We start from the raw sequence: 6000 nt of genomic DNA, 5'->3' as shown, positions 1-6000 counted from the left end.
CTGGCTCGTAAGCACCACCATCTTCTGTTCTTCGTCAATCCCACATTGACACCAGCTTCTATGCACCACCATCTTCAGCTCTTTGTCCATTCCACATGGACGCCAGTCAGTACATTCTGGCTTCTTGCTTCTTTTCCTTCGTCATCGTTTTGTTTTAAGATATACGCGGCGATCGGCTAGGGTTACGAGAAACGTCTAGCCTCCCAATGGCAGGGCTTCCACCATCGGTTCACGAGAATGCGTTTTTATCTATTATCATAATGAAAACGAATCGTATATATACCCCAAAATTTGAAGAAAGCGGGCAAGAGGGGTACCCTTCACTTTAAACGTCAATATTAGCAAAGTTTCGAAAGATAATACGAACAACCTAATTTTAAACAATTTAACTATATTTAAAGTTATTTACTGGTGATTAAAATAATTAATAACATTTATATTTAATTAATTGTTTAAGATAAACTTATTTCTATGTAATGACTCAAGTGAGAGTTTATATTGAACGAGTAATGAAGATTGCATCCGAATCGAAACACTACACGCACATCAAAGTTAATATAAAGCGTGTAGGATGATAAGATCTCTTACAAAACGATAACATTTCCTTTTTGCAGAATATTAAATGGAAATATTTTAAATATTTTTCGTCATTACGATTCTTTAAGTAGTTGTGTAGCTATAAAGCTCTGTTTCATCTCAATGTTCCAAGAACATCTTTTGATATTAACATTTCAAATTTGGTGTTTACTTTTTAGTTCAGCTTTACTACATTTATATATAGTGTAAACGCATTTTTTATATTCATTAGATAATATGGATGTTAATTCTTCATCTATCCAGAAGTGTTTAAACTATTGGGTCTGTGAAATAAGATACCCTAGATTTAAACTAGAAATGACCTTGATTCGCCTCCTCTTAAAAGGAGGTGTTGACGGTTCAGAGTGAGCCGAAAGTTAAATACACCCTTCAGTGATACCTTTTAGGTCCTCATTAGAATTATTGAGGATACATAGGAAATTGTTAAACGCTCAAGCCTTTAATATTTCGCCAATTTGAAATATGTATTTCCGGTTTTTCTCATAGGCTGGTGGACCTGTGTTTAGAAAGTAAATTCGTCTCAGCTCGGAGAGGTTTATTTTGGTTTCCCAACTTGTTAACCTCTAGAATGCTTTTCTAAAACATTCGCTCCTTTAGGAACCCCCATAAGTGTTTTTCACCCACTTTAATTCGCTAATTAAGATCAAATGAATTTTATACGATATTTAAAAAATTTTTAACCCTCAGACAAAATAAAAAAAACGCCATTTTCAACTTTAATCGCTTTAATTTTAATGAATAAAGCGTTGAACGCACATAGATCTCCTTAAATAATACGGCATAAAAATTGGTTGTTAAAATCGTTGCCTGGAAACGTTAAAGTACGGAGAAAAAAAATTTAGTGCCGTTTTCCATGGAGTAGTTTTGCTGGGTAGAGAGTGAAAGTTTCCTTGTAAGTGACTTAAAATACAGCTACGTCACCTTAAATAGTGCTCCTTGGTGGAAGATTGCTAGCACCTATTGGAAAACGTCATGAGCTTCATTTTAGGTCCGCTTGAGAGCACCCTAGAGCGTGAGAACGTCCGGGTTGTATCTATATAGGGGTTCGCGATCCGCTCTCGTAGACAGTCTGTACTCCGTCACTCTTAGAGGATTCTTTAGTTGGTGAGGACACGGCTATCTTTTCTTATTCAAATTTACTTAATGGGAAACATGAATGCCCTCAAAATTGATAATCTTGTTGCTGTTCTGCTTACTCTCGAGGGGCTCACTATCGAAAGAGCACTGTTTAAAGTCGAGGAAATCGGGATTAATAGCCTAATTTTTATAAACATTGCGGTAAGTAATTACGAAGAACTTATTTTGAACTTAGTCCATCAAACTTAAAATTTTATTCTCTAAACGTAGACGGTGGAAAACATGGAGGAAAAAGAAAAACACAAGAAAGAGATTCAAAAACTAATTACGCAGTTGCGATCTTTAAGACGAAGCAACGCTATCCAGCACGTTAGGCCACAGCTAGTAGCCAGGACGGTGTCTGGTTTGAAGTCCATTGAGGACTAGAATGACCAGGACCACCTAGGACAACTTATTCGGACCTCAATTTCAAAAAGCCCTAAATAATTTAGAAGAGGCCACCAAGAAATTTGTAAGTATTAATTGTCTGAACAAAGTAATTTTATGAGCCTGTGTTTGGAGAAAATTTAAGAATTTTTTGGGGGGTATGGGATGTCTTTTAATTTAAGAATTTTTGGAGGTATGGGATGTCTTTTAATTTAAGAATTTTTTGGAGGAATGGGATGTCTTTTAATTTAAGAATTTTTTGGAGGTATGGGATGTCTTTTAATTTAAGGATTTTTTGAGGTATGGGATGTCTTTTAATTTTAGAATTTTTTGGAGGTATGGGATATCTTTTAATTTTAGAATTTTTTTGGAGGTATGGGATGTCTTTCAATTTAAGAATTTTTGGAGGTATGAAATGTCTTTTAATTTAAGATTTTTTGGAGGTATGGGATGTCTTTTAATTTAAGAATTTTTTGGAGGTATGGGATGTCTTTTAATTTAAAACATTTTTTGGAGGTATGGGATGTCTTTTAATTTAAGGATTTTTTGAGGTATGGGATGTCTTTTAATTTAAGGACGTTTTATATTACCAATTTACCGGGCGTAAGGTGTTTTGAATGCCATGAGTAAAGGAGTCTCATTATGGGGTGCAAGATATAATTACGGTCCATGTGTAATACATAACGTAAAAGGGCAGACATCAAGAGATAATGGTAAAATATTTTTGCCCACATGACGGAAGAAGAAGAGGAGAGTGAAAGTTATCCTGGCTCGCAGGAAGGTGGTAGGGGAAGAGGGGGAAGGGGCGGAAGATGAAAAAGAGGACGTTTCCAGAGCTACAGGCAAAAATAATTTTTTGGGTATATTTTTAGTAAACTTAAACTTTTTCTTAAATATAATTAAATAAATACGATTAAAATAAAAAGTCTTAACTGCAAATTTTTGTTTCATGATTTTAAAATGATTTGGCATATCTTGGGAACGACGAAACTTCTTACAAAGAAATATGCGTATAGGTAAGGCTGCATACATATATAAGGAACGTCACTTCGTTAATACTGTGTTTTATACGTCATCTAGGTAGGCCATTGAAATATACTAAGGTTTGAAGTTAGGGTCGAGAAGGTAAATAACATCTAAAAACAAGCAAATGAGGTGACTTTTACTCAGTATCATCCCTGAAATAATTAAAAAATTGATTTTACCAACGTGTGAATAAATGGTACCATCCTCGAAGTGTGAAAACTTGGTGTGATTTGCTATTAGGCCTATATCAAATTGAGCAGTTTGAGAATATTTGTTATTTATTGACACCGTCAGGCGGACCAAATACAGCATATGTACAGTCTGTTGTAAAAGTCTTTGCCCGTTGGTTTTTTTTTCGGAATTCGTCCATAACTCAAACACCGTTTATCGCAGTGAATTGAAACTTGAAACTATAATAAATTATGTTGTTTGCCATCAAATAAGACTCAACTTTCTGATAAAAGTTGAAGCACGTGCTTAAAAAGCCACAAATGTCCAAATTCTGAAATGTTTCATCTTTTCAAATATGAACTTTTGGAGAAAATGAATATGATTTTCGACATCAGCGGGGTCGGTTTATATTTAGAAAGTGTCGATATTTTCTTATTATCTTTAATAGTTTACGAGATATTATAGTTTATTAAAAAGCATAACATTAGGATTGTCCGAATTTGCATATTATGTGACAATGCAACATGTTAAACCGGTGACTAGAATTATCCCATGTAGGGGGTTTCCTCCTATTATTTTCTTCATTAATGACACTGCACTCTCACCCTTTTTGCATAAACTTGGGGGGAAAAGAGAGAATTTGAGGCGGGGTTTCAACTTAGCGCTATTTTCAGCGGAAAATTCAGCGTTGAATTCTTCAGCAACCTGCAGGGGAGGCTGGGTGGAAATGGGAACCGTTTATTGGTAGGCCCACCTGTGATGTCTATCCCTTAGTAACATGGGCATTTCTATAAACCAAGTTCATAATTTTAAAATTCAATAACTTTAAATCACGTCTGTCGATACTTATTACAATGGGCACGTTCCATCACACATAACACCTCACGACTAAACCTTTAAAATTCGACAACGGATTACATCAACCACCGTAACCTCGACAACAGCTATCCCTAAGACATAATCGGTAATACCAAAAACGGATTTATGGGATAAGAACGTCGGAGTTAGCGAATTCACTCCCCATCCTCGCATACTTTATTGAGAAACTTCGTCTGCTTATATTTTGACTCCACCCACAAATTCTGTATATAGCTACTTATAGAGATCGAATTTGTGGGTGGAGTCAAAATATAAGCAGACGAAGTTTCTCAATAAAGTATGCGAGGATGGTACTAGAGGCTAAAGCTATGATCCGACGTTCTTATCCCATAAATCCGTTTTTGGTAATACGGGATATATTGTTTAGATAAAAATAAATCGATTGAAAAAGCGCTACTTCACTGTTAAAAAGTGAGGTTCATCTTTGATTGCTTAGGCGTGCATAGCCCCGACACTGTGGTGGTACGCTTTAACATTCAAATATGAATAAATTCTTTGCGTTCAAATTTGAACAGAACACTATTGTTCAAAATTAAACGCTCACGCATTCATATTTGAACGGTGCTAAGAGGTTATAGTATATCGTGTAAATTTAAGCACGAAACCGCTCAAATTAAATTGGAAAATTAAACGTTTAATATTGTATCTTTATGCATTCATTATTGAGCAACATCGGAGAGTTTGATCAAGCGTTCATATTCAATTGCTTGCGTTTAAAATTAAGCAGTTCACCATTTAATAATACATGGTGAACAAGCGTTTGATGAAGCATTGAAATTTGACGTTTAATTTTGAATAGCCTGGAGAAATTTGATTTCAAATTTCATCGCTGAATGCCTTATGGTAAGGCATACTATATTAAATATAGTAAACACACTGATAAGGAAGAAATCTAATGTGCTTAAAGCTTGTACATCTTCTGAGGGCGGGTGAATTTGAAACACATAAACTATAATCGTTGTGTTAAATAATAATTCAGTTGTATGAAGAAAGTCTGCACTTAAGGAAAGCGTTCTTTCCGATTATAACGTTGTAGCAATAAGTTATATTATCAAACTATTTGAAGGACTATGTAAATATAAGGGAAAGGTGAAATACGCAATAATCCGTAACATTTCCTTTGAAATTATTGTATAATGATGTTTATACAGGCAAATATATATTTAATTCAAGGTAAATAAGCAAGTTATAGTAAATTGTTGAGAAGTTATTGTTTTTTAATGAAACCTTTGTTTGTAGTACAAATTAGAGCAGCGGAATCAAGTAATTTTAGGGCAGAATTAATTCTGTTTGGCACACCTTTTGCGATTGAACAATTTCGTTCTCGTGTGAACGCAAATATCGCTCTCGTTTCAACGCCCATATCGCATTCGTTTGAACGCCCATAATGCACTCGTTTGAAAGTCAAAAATTTATTATTTGAACAACTAAAACGCTCTTGTTTTAATACTAATACTAATACAATCCTATTAGAACGCCAAAACGACCGTATGTGAACGCTTCATTAGCCCAAGGCGGTTATTCAAAATTGAAATTGAATGAAATAAAGAATCATTTTTGAATGGTAATGTAAAAGTTGTTCAAAAATGAATGCTTGAGTTAAGTTTTGATCGACATGACGGTAGTTTGATCAAAAATAAATGCTCATGACTGGTTTTGAACGCCTAAAACACCCCTTGTTCAAAATTGAATGTCTCTGGTTAAATGTGAACGCGTCAATAGAGGCTTGTTCAAAATTGAACGGTCACTATCAGTTTTGAATGCCAAAAGCACGCTTATTTTTTACAGTTTTGGCTGCTTTAATTCAATAATTGGTAGCGGAAA

The sequence above is a fragment of the Phalangium opilio genome, unplaced genomic scaffold (genome assembly GCF_054372755.1).
Source record: "Phalangium opilio isolate 3A_F unplaced genomic scaffold, DU_Popi_V2 ptg000032l_1, whole genome shotgun sequence".
Classification (NCBI taxonomy): domain Eukaryota; kingdom Metazoa; phylum Arthropoda; class Arachnida; order Opiliones; family Phalangiidae; genus Phalangium; species Phalangium opilio.
The sequence above is the reverse complement of the archived record's forward strand: the minus strand, read 5'-3'. Positions refer to the sequence as shown.